Raw genomic sequence first — 14,345 nt, forward strand, 5'->3', positions numbered from 1 at the left:
ACCTGCATGAGATAAGGGACAATACCCCAATGCACCATTCTCTCAGCTTTACTAAGCAGCAGTAATGAATTAAGAAGTTACTTTCTTTTATTAAGACTCAAGGTCTAAGAGACTGAATAAATTGGAAGCAACAAGGCAGTGGCCAGTAGGAAACAATGGGTCACCTCAGAGACCCCAATGGCAGTGGAAGAGCTGGCTATTACTTTGTAATAAGGTATAACTTGAGGTCAAGATTAAGACCGAGAAATACCTAAGGGATGATTCCTGGTCAAGAGACCCCTTAGGGAATGAGGCCCTTTTATGAACTTTTAGGAGCAATCAATTAATTCCATGCTTCTCTGTACCTGAAAAGGCTCAGTACCAATAATTAGGATGTAATACAATTGGCGAAGTGAAAAATGGACGTGAATCTGTGGCAACTAATAGTCTAACTAATGAAGATGTCCGAATGCATTGGACCTGGACTGGACTATCAACATAGTACCATCTGATTGGAGGAGAACAGAGAGAATAGGAGGGATATTGATCTTGGAAAGAGGATTTAACTCCTTAGCAAACCCTGGAAAAGCACATCACAGAGAGACCAAGTCTGGGGCTCAGAGACGATAGGGAAGTCAAATCTGACTGAGACTGATCACCTTGTGTCTCAGTAGGTAGTATACTGTGCAAGGTGTGAGTGCTTGCATGTTGCCTTTGCAGACAAGAGACTGAATAAAGCCAAGCACTCCTTTTACCAGTTGTCACTGGTGTGTCTCTAAGTCAAATTTGGCACAACAGTTCCCTGAAATTTAGGTTAAAGGATGATTTGATGAATGTTTTCAAGATACACTGGCATCCTACTTAGCACAACCCCAAAGAATGCTAATTCATTATCTCACTCTTGGTCCTCCAGACTGAACACTCACTGGTATGTACACCCCACCCCTCATACCTTAAAAAATGACACGCACTTGAGTTGCATGCCACTATGGCAGGTACCTGGAGTGAATCCCTGCCCTCTGTTGGTGCTCTGCCGGCAATGAATTGTCCCAAGGAGCCCCAAATCTCAGTTCTGAGACACCACACCATTCGCCCCAGCCCACCCATTGCCCTCCCTGAGAGGCAGCCTCTCCAGTCTGATTCGTTGCAATTCATCGCTGGAACAAATCACAACAGAGGTAGGAGTTTGCGGCAGATCAGAATCAGAATCAGGTTTATTATCACTGACTTTTATAACATGAAATTTGTTGTTTTGTGGCAACAGTACAGTGCAAAGACATAAAAGTTTTATAAATTACAAAATAAATAAATAGTGCAAAAAAGGAATAACGAAAGTGGTGTTCATGGGTTCATGGTCTGTTCAGAAATCTGATGATGGAGGTGAAGAAGCTGTTCCTATATCGTTGAATGTGCATCTTCAGGCTCCTGTACACACACACTTCAAAATATATAATGCTATAATGACCCCTTTGAGCCCTTTTAGTGCTCTCATTCCTGGGATCACATTCAGAAAGTTAAGCAAGGTATCAGAGTATCAATGGGAAGATGGGATAGGAAGGGTGAAAATATTTCTGTTGTTATTTGAGTCCAGGACAAGGGGTAATAGTCTACCAATTAGGATCAGAACCTATGAGTGAAGCTAGGAAATACCTCTACGCTCAATGGTTGGTTGACATTTGGCACCTGTTTCTGCAAATGGCAATTCATGCTAGGTTAATGATTAATTTCAACTCTTGAGATTGATGAATTTTTGAGGCCAAAAGTATTAAGGAACATTGGAGAAAAAGTGATTTACAGAATTACGTTGTTAATCAAATGGTGGAAGTGGGCCATGGGACTAAATAGCCTTATCTGTTCCCATATCTGTAGCACTGGTAGCCAATATTTTGCAGTTTACAAGATGATACTTGGAGCAAATTCTGTACAAACTATGTTGCTTATGTAGCAGTGTACTGTGGGCTGGGAGCTTGGTTTGTACATGGCCCCTTGTTTTGAGCAGCATCTTTTAGCTTTCCTTATTTTTGTTGTTTTGGAGAATGCTATTGGAACCAAATGAGAGACAATGCAAGCCCTGCACTAATTTGATTGGCTTCCAAAGATAGACATCTTTTTTCAAGGCAACTTTATCCAGGTAAGTCCAGGCTCTGCAGTAATGAATGGGACTGTCCTTAGTGTTCCTTCAGCTAAGATAAGATATCTTTATTAGTCACATGCACATTGAAACACACAGTGAAATACATCTTTTGCGTAGAATGTTCAGGGGGCAGCCCGCAAGTCTCACCACGCTTCAGGCGCCAACATAGCACACCCACAACTTCCTAACCCGTACGTCTTTGGAATGTGGAAGTTGTGCAGTGACACTTCACCTCCGTACAATAAAGACAATAATCCTTTAAATGCAGGATCTCATTCAGAGCACCAGGTGTGCTGTTTCTTTATAATCCTGACTTCCATATTCCTGTGAAAATATTTGCTGTACTTAAGAGCAACACACAGCTGGAATATAGTACCAGAGAAATGACCGGAAAAAAGAGTTAACATGTCAGGTCCATGAACTTTATCTGATGAAAATTCATCAACCTGAAAAATTATCTCCACTTTTCTTTTATTTCAGGTTTCCAACGTCTGCAGTTTGTTGCTGTTCAATTATTATTTAAATGAGCTAGCCCTTCAAAGCCAGCCAAATGTCACTCTGCTCGCTGAGGATGCGAGCCATTGTTTGCTTCAATTGGAGATGAATCATACAGCTCTAAGCGTACCAGTAACACTCCAGCTCTTGTGAAATTGGTAATTCATCAGGTGTGTTCCTGAAGTACTGGCCAGCTGTTCAGTGATGGGGAACACTACTGCCAGTTCAATGCTCCCTTTCTCCAATGCCAAACAGACACACTTTCTAGCTGGGTTAATGATCGTAATCAAGAGCAGGAAATGTGCTTGACTATTGTTCCATTCTTTGCCTAAGCAGCCAGATGCCAGTTGTAGTACCACTACTATTGTCACTGCAGAGATCAATGGACACTGAAGTTTAAGCATCTTTATCCTCATGGCTCAATTCCACCCTACAAAGAACTAAAACAAGCATACGTTATGGAATCTGAAAGATTCGTCTGTATATCACTAAACTTTTACACCTATGGCCACTTTCTGTCAGTTGGCCTCATTGGCATGTTTTTGTCATACATTTTATGTCAAGGAAATTATACTTAAAGAGCATTCTGTAGCAATGGGCTACGCACTGAGCTAGAAATAATGACACGCAGTCGGTAGGTTGCACTCGAGACTGGTTTATTGCGAACCTCACCGCGCTGGCTTTTTAAACAGTCAAGTTCCTGCCCTCCCCGGGCGGCGATGACGTCAGAGGTGGGCCACGAGAACCTCTTCCCGCGCGCGGGCTTTCTCCCCTCGCTGGTGGAGAAGAAGGCCCAGCGCCATTTTGTGTCTGGCCTCTCTGCCGATGCGTGCGCCGTTTACGGAGCCGGTTTGCCTGCGTGGAAGGTGGGTCGCCACATAACCCCACCCCAACCCAGAACCGGTGATACACCCCCCCGAAGTCCACAGACTGGATCAGTCGCTGTTTGGGTGGTCTGCCTCTGCGCTGCGGGGCCTGAACCTCGACCGGCTGCGCCAAGTCCTCATGGGCCAGTTTGAGCCGGTCCACAGTGAAAACCTCCTCTTTCCCCCCAATGTCAAGGACGATCGTGGACCCGTTGTTCCTGAGTACCTTGAATGTCCCCTCGTACGGCCGCTGTAGCGATGTCCGGTGTGCGCCCCTGTGTACAAATACAAACTTACGTTCTGCAGGTCTTTGGGTGCGCAGGTCGGGATCTGTCTGTGCCGTGAAGTCGGTCCGGGGGCCAGGTTGCCGAGCCTCTCGCGTAGTCTGTCCAGGACTGCCGCGGGTTCTTCCTCTTGCCCCCTTGGGGCTGGTATGAACTCCCCTGGGACGACCAGGGGTGCGCTGTACACCAGGTGTGCAGATCCTCTTTGGGTGCTGTGCGGATTCCAAGCAGGACCCAGGGAAGCTTGTCCACCCAGTCAGGCCCTTTCAGGCGGGCCATGAGAGCCGACTTCAAGTAACGGTGGAAACGTTCCACTAGTCCATTCAACTGTGGGTGGTAGGCAGTTGTGAGGTGTAACCATGCTCCCAACAGGCTGGCCACAGCCGACCACAGGCTGGAGGTGAACTGGGCGCCTCTGTCGGAGGTAATGTGGGCCGGTACCCCAAAGTGTGCTACCCAGGTTGCAATCAGCTCTCGGGCGCAGGAATCAGCGGTGGTGTCAGTGAGCGGGGCCGCCTCTGGCCATCTCGTGAACCGGTCTACCATAGTTAGGAGGTACCGTGCTCCTCTCGACACTGGCAGGGGCCCCACGATATCCACACGAATGTGGTCGAACTTCCGGCGGATGGGTTCGAGCTGCTGCAGCGGGGCTTTGGTGTGCCGCTGCACTTTGGCCGCTTGACACTGCGCGCACGTTTTGGCCCATTCGCTGACCTGTTTGCAAAGGCCGTGCCACACGAACCTGCTGGAGACCATCCGGATGGTTGTCCTGATAGATGGGTGCGCCAAGCCGTGTATGGAGTTGAAAACTTGCCGCTGCCGGGACGATGGGGCGAGGTTGGCCAGTAGCCACGTCGCACAGGAGGGTCCTCCCACCTGGACCTACCAGGAAGTCTTGCAGCTGCAAACCCGAGACTGCGGTCCTGTAGCTGGGCAACTCATCGTCTGCCTGCTGCGTCTCCGCCAGTGCTACATAGTCCACATAGGATAGGGCCTGGATAGCTGGCCTGGAGAGTGCGTCCGCCACGACGTTGTCCTTTCCTGAGACATGCTGGATGTCCGTCGTGTACCCAGAGGTGTAGGACAGATGTCGCTGCTGGCGGGCCAACCAGGGATCGGACACCTTCGTGAACGCGAAGGTCCACGGTTTGTGGTCCGTGAATGCGGTGAAAGGCCTGCCCTCTAAGAAGTACCTGAAATGTCGGATTGCCAGATATAGCGCCAACAGCTCCCGGTTGAAGATGCTGTACTTGAGTTTGGGTTTCCGCAGGTGCCTGCTGAAGAACGCTAGGGGTTGCCAGTGCCCCTCGATGAGTTGCTCCAACACCCCACCGACTGCTGTGTTTGATGCATCCACTGTAAGGGCGGTTGGAATGTCCATTCTGGGGTGCACCAGCATTGCGGCGTCTGCCAAGGCTTCCTTGGCTTGAACGAAAGTGGCCGTGGCCTCTTCGTCCCAAGTAATGTCCTTGCCTTTATCCAACATCAGGGTGAACAAAGGGTGCATGACACGGGCTGCTGAGGTGAGAAAACGGCGGTAGAAGTTGACCATACCCACGAACTCCTGCAAGCCTTTGACTGTGTTGGGCCGGGCGAAGTGGCGGATTGAGTCTACCTTGGCGGGCAGGGGTGTTGCCCTGTCTTTGGTAATCCTGTGGCCCAGGAAGTCGATGGTGTCGAGTCCGAACTGGCATTTGGCCAGGTTGATCGTGAGGCCAAAATCACAGAGGCGGGAGCAGAACTGGCGGAGGTGGGACAGATGCTCCTGATGATTTCTGCTGGCTATGAGGATGTCGTCCAAATAGATGAACGTGAAGTCCAGGTCACGTCCCACCGCATCCATTAGCTGCTGGAATGTCTGTGTGGCATTCTTCAGGCCGAATGGCATTCGGAGGAACTCGAACAGGCCGAATGGGGTAATGAGTGCTGTCTTGGGAATATCTTCAGGGTGTACCGGGATTTGACGGTATCCCTGGACGAGGTCCACTTTGGAAAAGACGCTTGCCCCGTGCAGGTTTGCTGCAAAGTCGTGTATGTGCGGCACGGGGTAGCAGTCTGGGGTTGTAGCCTCGTTCAGTCGACGGTAGTCACCGCATGGTCTCCAGCCCCCGGCTGCTTTGGGCACCATGTGCAGGGGGAAGGCCCATGGGCTGTCTGACCTCCGTACGTTCCCCAGTTCCTCCATTCTCTGGAGCTCCTCCTTCGCCAGGCGGAGCTTGTCCAGAGGAAGCCGTCGTGCGCGGGCATAGAGTGGTGGTCCCTTGGTCGGAATGTGGTGCTGTATTCCTTGTCTGGGGATGGCTGCAGTGAACTGTGGTGCCAGAACCGATGGGAGGTCCGCCAGGATTCTGGTGAATTTGTTGTCCGACAGCATGATGGAGGCCAGGTGTGGGGCCGGCAACTTGGCTTCACCCAAGAAGAACGTCTGGAAAGTCTTGGCATGGACCAGCCTTTTCCCGTGGAAGTCGACCAGTAGGCTGTGAGCTCGCAAGAAGTCCGCCCCCAGGAGTGGTTGGGCCACAGCGGCCAGTGTGAAGTCCAATGTGAACCGGCTGGCACCAAACTGCAATTGCACTGTGCGGATGCCGTAGGTTCGTATCGTGCTACCGTTTGCGGCCTTCGGGGTGGGTCCCGGCTCCCTGTTGCGGGTGTCGTACCCCGTGAGGGGTAAGACGCTGATTTCTGCTCCGGTGTCGACCAAGAAGCGGCGTCCCGACTGTTTGTCCCAGACGTACAAGAGGCTGTCCTGGTGGCCAGCCGCCGTAGCCATTAGCGGCGGCTGGCCTTGGCGTTTCCCGGGAACTCGCAGAGCGGGCGACACCGGCGGGCTTCTGTGCCCCATCGCTGGTGGTAGAAACACCACTGTTCATTGGCGTCCTCACTCCTGCCTCTGGGTTGTTTGCACTCTGTTGTCGGGCCTGGTCTGTCCTGCCGTTGGGCACGTGACTTGGTGATCTGTCCGACGGATGCCCCGCTTTCCTTCTTGGCTTTCCACAGCACGTCTGCCCGGGCTGCCACCTTCCGTGGGTCACTGAAATCTGCATCGGCCAGTAGCAGATGTATGTCCTCGGGCAGTTGCTCTAGGAACGCCTGCTCGAACACGAGTCAGGGCTTGTGTCCGTCAGCCAGGGCCAGCATCTCGTTCATTAATACTGACGGCAGCCTGTCTCCCAAACTGTCGGGGCGCAGCAAGTGGGCACCTCGCTCCCGCTGTGAGAGGCCAAAGGTCCTTATGAGCAGCGCTTTGAATGCTGCATATTTGCCTTCCTCCAGGGGCAACTGTATGAAATCCTCAACCTGGGCGGCTGTCTCCTGGTCAAGGGAGCTCACCACGTAATAGGAACACGTGGAATCAGAAGATATCTGCCAAATCTGGAACTGGGCCTCTGCTTGGTCAAACCACAGGCATGGTTGCAGCGTCCAGAAGGGTGGCAATTTTAGCGAAACTGCGTGAATGGATGAAGAGTCGATCATCTTTGGTCCAAATCCTGTTTGGACCGTCGGGTGCGCCACCAGAACCTCTTCCCGTGCGCGGGCTTTCTCCCTTCGCTGGTGGAGAAGAAGGCCCAGCGCCATTTTGTGGCTGGCCTCTCTGCCGATGCGCGCACCGTTTTCGGAGCCGGTTTGCCTGCGTGGAAGGTTGGTCACCACAATCCGTCATATTGCTTTCAAGATGTCTCAAAATCAAAAAATTTATAGGCACAGGAAATCTGAAATAAAATAGCAAATGTTGGTAACAGGAGATCTTTGACCTGGAATATTAACTCTTTGCTGCCTGACCTGTTGACTGTTTCCAGTATTTTCTGTTTTTATGTCTCAAAGTACTTTACAACTAATGGAGTTCTTTTGAAGTGTAGTCACTGTTTTAACAGAGGAAGCACAACTAATTTGCATGCAGCAGTGTCTCACAAACAGCAATGTGACAGTGACCACATAATAGGTTTATTTTAAATGATGTCGATTGAGGGTTAAATATCAGCAGGGCATGAGGAATAATTTTTAGTACTCTTCTTTGAAATAGCAACATGTGATCAATGCCCCGAATGAAAAAAATCACCTCCAAATTGTCCTGCTCTCTTTGAGTGCTGCATTAGAGGTCAGCTTAGATTTTCATGCTCAAACATTGGGAGTGGGGATCTGAACAGTAACTTACCAACCATGGTACAAATTTTGCCCACATTTATAAAGAGCTCTGCCTACATAAATTGTTCTGTTAATGTTTGAGATCTTGCTATGATTTTCCCACAAGTTACTCAAAATGCTTACTGATATTTTTTCATTGAACACCAAGCAACCTACCTTCCCATCGCTAGCAAATTGCACTCTGTAACATTTACATAATGAACTGCACCAAGCCGTTGAGGTTATATCAACGTCCTCTTCATCCTCAAAACCATCAGTAACAAGGAGAACTAAATCAATGACATCCAGGGAACATCATCAATTGCAAGTCTACCTCCAGTGAACTTCTTGTTGCCATAAAATTTGAGTAACGCCTTTCAAGTCAACATTTCTGTTCACCATGTAGCAATTCATCTCAATATGCAATCCTCACCTGATCCCTGTTTTGCAATTACTTTGGGCTACACCACTGGAGATTTACTGGTGTACTATAAGGTCTTAATAATCATCAAATGGTGTATCATTTCTGCACTAAGCAATTTGAAAGCTCATAAATATATGCCAGTTAAATGGTCAATTAAAGCAATGTTGATTGCAATGTTCAAAGTGTAATTATAGAGAAGTGACCCCACGTTAGAATAATGTCATCAGTCCTCTTATTTAGCTGTCAGAGCCCTATCCAATTTGTTTCTGTAATAACTGCAGCAAACCTTCATCATTTCTACTCTCAACTGAAGTCATTGTTATTGCATAATCAGCTACAAATTATTAAAAAAATACTGTCGTCAAAAGTAATTGAAATGCTTTGTGTTATCCTGAGAAAGTGCAAGTCATTATTAAATTAAAGTTTTTGTTTGGTGTGTTTTTTTTATCTGACGGTATGGAGAGTTGCAGAACCAAGGCAGCAATGGCAGTACTTGACACGGAAAGGCACAAACTCTGATGACACCCAGACCATTTAGGGGAAAATTTGTCTTTAATGGAAGGAATGATTTCTCTTAGTCTCAGCATATTAATCAGATAAAAACTTTTATTTTCTCTCTTTTTCTTCAGTAAGAAAATTTCCCTTAAGTTATTGTTCTCATTTAACACATTTAAAAATTTAAAGGAAAGGTCCAGGATGCAGCGTAAGAGATTAGAAGATGTTGCGGTTATTGCCATCTGGAACATATAAAGCCAAGAGTTTTGGTAAATTTCAAGCGGTTTAAGATCAAGAAAAATGGGCGACAAGCCAGCGCAGATGCTGTCATTTTTGTGTAAAGTGGGATTATTTAGTTACCAAAGAAGAACCAAGTGAAAAACACAACTTCCACCATGAAGGGATCCGACGACTTAGCTTCCCTGCATCACGCTCCTCAACAGCATGAATTACATCAACTGTGAACTCTGTTAAAAGCACAGGTAGTCTTGATATAATTTATGGATTGGCTACTGACAATTATTAACTTCACAGCTTTCTAAGGAATTGCTCAACATAATCTCCTAAAAAGATTATATTCACTACTACAGTTAATGCTCAACACCTGCCAGTGCCCATTTAACTGATACTTTAACTTGCCATTGTAGAGTTTGCTACATATTTTGTTAATAAGCCTAACAACCTGCATACATACAGTCCTTTTAAAGTCCCAAAGTGATGAAGAGGAGTGTAATTAAATGTTGATACCAATCGAAAGAAGACATTATGCAGGTGCCCAATAACTTTCTCAAATAAAAACAAAATATGCTGCAAATACTCAGCACGTCAGGCCACATCTGTGGGATGAGAAACAGTTAATGTTTCAGGTCGAAGACCCTTCATCATAACTAGGAAGGAGACTAAAGAAGCTTATTAAGCTACAGAGAAGATGGGGGGAGAGTGAAGTCTCTGAGGGGTAGAACTGGGGTGACCATGGGGGTAAACTGTAAACAAAGGTATCTGGTCGATGGGTGAAAGGGAGCAGTTAGAGAGTGAGAACACAGACAAGGATGTAGCAGTTGTGAAATGCAGAGCAGGAAATCGTGCCCATCAAGTCAGGCTGGGCATGTCCTCCACTCACGGAGGGTAAAGAAAGAAAGGGAGGGGGGAAAGAAAACAACAAAAAAGCTGAGCCAATGTCACAGATGGACGACTGATACAGAAAGAAATCCAGTTACCTGAAGTTGTAGAAATTAGTATTAAGTCCAGAAGGCTGCAACATACCCAGACACAAGATGAGGTGCTGATCCTCAAGCTTGCGTCGGGACTCATCGCAACATATAGGAAGCACCAGGCAAAGTGGATCAGAGTGGGATGGAGAATTAAAGTGGCAGGCCACGGGAAGCTCAGGGTCGCCCCTGTGGACTTAAAGCAGGTATTCTGCAAAGTGATCACTCAATCTGTGTTTGGTTTCTCCAACATAGAGACCACATCTCATCCGTTTCCCGTGCCTCTGCTCTCACCCCCTCTTCTCCAGGACAGAACAAGGATGAAATACTCCTGGTCCTCACCTTCCACCCCATCAGCCTCCACATTCAACAGGTCATTCTCCGCACTTTCTGGCAACTTTAAAGAGATTCCACTCATTCAGACTCATCTTCCCCTTTCAGGATTTCGCATGACTCTTAATCCACTCTTCTGTTCCAACCAACCAGCTCCCTTCATACAGCATTTTGCCTTGCAATCACAGGGTAGTGCCACACTTGTCCTTTCATCTCTTCCCTTCCCTACCCTTCCCACCATTCAGAGCCCCAGCAGTCTTTTCAGGTGAAGCAGTAATTCACTTGCACTTCTTCCAATCTAGTGAACTGCAGTCAGTGCTCACCATGTAGTTTTCTCTACACTGCAGAAACCAAACGCTGATTGATCTTCCGTCCGGGCATGTTCCAGCCTTTGTATTCAAATTAAGTGTTTGTGTTCCTCAACTTTAAATTGCAACGTATAACCAGTGCACTTGTAGTCTGCTTACTGAATTGATGATTTGACTAGAGTTAATTGGTTCACTCAACAGCTTAAGGGTTTGTAAATTATTTTCCATCAAAATTGGTTAGTGTAACAAGGCTCAAAAGCTTATCCCCCTAATCATCATCTGGAGGTTAAACTTTTCCAAATATTTGCCAGGTTCTTTGCCACAGATCAGGATTCTGAAAACTAGGGTCATTTTCTCTATTTCTGCCCTGAATTAAAAACAGAAAGCAAGAGATAACTTGCACTTTAATAAGACTTGTGTGTTCTAGGGGTATCCCATATCTACAACCGATAAAGAGCATCTGAATTGGGTGCATTTCAGGGTGTTCTGGGCTCCTCTGGTACTTTGTTCAAGTGTGAGCTCTCCATGTGTGAATCTGCACAGAATGCACTGAAGTTCCTTCATGCATAGTAGATAACTTGTATGTTTTTTCTGTTACTACACAATAATTTTGTGTTTTAATGGTATCATTTGTTGACTTCACCCACACAATTCCTCCGGGTATAACCAACTTTAATTGATGTTGATGATTGGACCTGACATCAGTGTCTGTTTGACTTGGTAAACACGAATTAAATGCAACTGTTTATATCTGTCCACTCCAGTCTTCCAGGCCATACAACACTAATAATGTTAAGTATGTATGGGTGATGTTAAGACACCACCAATGAGAGTCAGGACAGGTTCAGCACCAAGAAACAGAAATTGTATGAAGTGACTCAACTGCAGCAGAGCACTGGGACTATAGGAGGATCACCAAAATTGCAGTGAGTTTACCAAGTGCAGTGTGAGAGCAAAGAAGTCATTAATGCACTGTGCCATCATTTGGAGGGAGACCTGCTACCAAGAAGCACTAGTAAATGTGATGGTGAAAATGAAACCATATGAAAATCTCAATAGATTTTTGGTGGGATACGGTATCAGGGTGGATAAAAGATGAAAGGAACTGAGATATAGGTCAGACATGAAAAGATTGAAGGGAGGAAAATGTATCAGCAGGTTAAAAGAAATGCATGCAAATTGCAAGTGTATAATGAGCAATTAATAAGCCAGTACTGCGATTCCTAAAAGATAAATAGCAACATGAGTTAATTCCTGCATGAGTGGGGAGGATGAGCTTGGAATTGTCTCATGTCATTGTTGTTGCAATAGTATTGTGGGCAGAATATGTGGTGATAATTTAACAAAGTTTCATTGTCATTTGCTGGGTTGCACCATGGTTTTTGCACAAACACCTCTTTAGTAAATCATTTTTTTGAATATTAATTCCTGTGAACCATTCCTGTCAGTCAAACCAGAAATTAGCAATTCAGATTGTGGTAATCCAAGATCTTTTGTGGTAGAGTTTAATGTGATTTCTGTAAGCAGCCTCTTCTAATACCAACTGTTTAATGATAAGCAGCCTAATCTCTTTTAATGCATATACTGCATTATGAAAGTGGGGCATGAAGACTGCCATATCAAGAATATGTGGTGAAATATCCTGTCTAACGTATTATCTGGCTTTCATGTCATTGCTCTTGGGATATGTTATGCACAATTTAACTTCTGCGTTTCCTAATTTTTCAAGTCTCTACACTTCACTTCCGAAGTACTTAATTGATTGTAAGCTGCAGATACAAAAGGTTCTCTAAAAATGAGTTTTTTTTACTTTAAGATGTGCCTGCCTACTTTAGGTATCATTCACCCACAAATCCAGCACTACATGTTATACATGGCACTCTTTGTTAATCCAGCCTTCTTTCTATCTGTTGCAATTGGGAATACTATTGTTGTATCACAGATGGCTTCATAGTTGGTTATTACTTTTAAAATACCTCTCTCCTTGACTCTCTCTGCTACATTTCCTGGGCACATTGCGTGTCTGCATGGGACTAGTTTTCCAAAACCTTAAAGTATCATTATCATTCCACCAATTGTTTGCCACATTTATCGAATGACACCCGACCCTTGCTGACCAGCAAGCTCACAGGTAACTGATCTGACCTCAGGAAAGGTTACAGGAGAGTCAAATTGTCTCAAATGCCTTCAGTTAGGATGAGAGGAAAATCATGGATATTATCCTCAATAATTCCTGTTGGAAGTATACACGTGTGGGCATGAAGGAAGAATAAGACAGAGCTTGGTTATAATGACACTATCACCAATACTCATCTGACTTTGCTGTCAAAATTCAAAGGTGAAGAGTGGCAACTTTTGTAAAATGCATCAAAGGAGGAGAGATAACCGAAAGGGGATCATGAGAAAATAATGGGTTGAGCCATGCTTGCTCTCTGTGCTTCTCCTGTGGCTACACTTTGTGTTTGAGGCCCCATGGGTCCAATTATCCTGGAGACCAAATGAGTGGACATCCCGGGAGGCAAGCAGTGACCAGGCTTCAACCAAGGGGTCCTCAGGCTCTCCCTTTGGACTGTCCTGAAGGCCTTCTGACAATAACTTACCTTAAAATGCCTTCATGTGATATAATTTGAGTTACATTAATATTAGATTTACCAGAATGTTGCCCGGAATGGTGGAGTTTACTGATAAGGAAAGATTGGATAGGCTGGGTTTAGTCTCACTGAAAAGTAGGAGGCTGGGGAATGATGTTATGGAGGTTCATAAAATTATAAGGTATTTGTTTATTAGTCACATGTACATCAAAACACACAGTGAAATGCATCTTTTTGCGTTACTGAGAATGTGCTGGGGGCAGCCCGCAAGTGTCGCCATTCTTCCGGTGCCAACATAGTATGCCCACAGCTCCTAACCCGTACGTCTTTGGAATGTGGGAAGAAACCGGAGCACCCAGAGGAAACCCACACAGATATGGGGAGAATGTACAAACTCCTTACAGACAGCGGCGGGAATTGAACCCAGGTCGCTGACGCTGTAATAGCGTTACGCTAACCGCTACAATATAGTCAGAGTCTGGGGAGGAGGAGTCTAAAACCAGAGGGTCCAGGTTTAAGGTGAAGGGAGAAACTTAAAGGAACTTGCCCCTCAAAGTTTTTCCACACTTGATTGGTGGGTTCCACTGCCAGAGGAAGTGGTAGAGGCAGATACAATTATGACGTTTAAAAGGCATTTAGACAGGTACTTGATTAGGAAAGAGTAGAGGGATTTAAGCCTAATGTGAACAAATGGGATTAGTGTGGACAGGCATCACAGTCAGCATGGATGAGGAGGGCCAAAGGGCCCATTTCTGTGCTGTACAACTCCATGACTATGACTCTATGAAGCAAAGTAAGAGTAAATAAACCACCTACCTGCACTTACCTTTCCAATTAAGGTCAGTGCCTCTTTTGAAATGAAGTGGACTGCAATATGTTCATCAGCAAGAAGCCGGCATAAAGCTAAGAATCTGGATGCAAAGTGCTCAGGAAACTTATGCTTTGCCGCTAGACTCGGCACTGAGTCCACAGCCACAATACCAAAGTCCCAAGTTGAAGGACCGGGTACACTTTGCATTTGACTCCTCAGCTTTACACCAGTTCTTGCTGATGTCTAAGCACAGCCTCATTCCTTTGAATGGGGTTTCCAACATTGATTGAAAAGG

Source organism: Pristis pectinata, chromosome 21 (assembly GCF_009764475.1).
Source record: "Pristis pectinata isolate sPriPec2 chromosome 21, sPriPec2.1.pri, whole genome shotgun sequence".
Lineage (NCBI taxonomy): Eukaryota > Metazoa > Chordata > Chondrichthyes > Rhinopristiformes > Pristidae > Pristis > Pristis pectinata.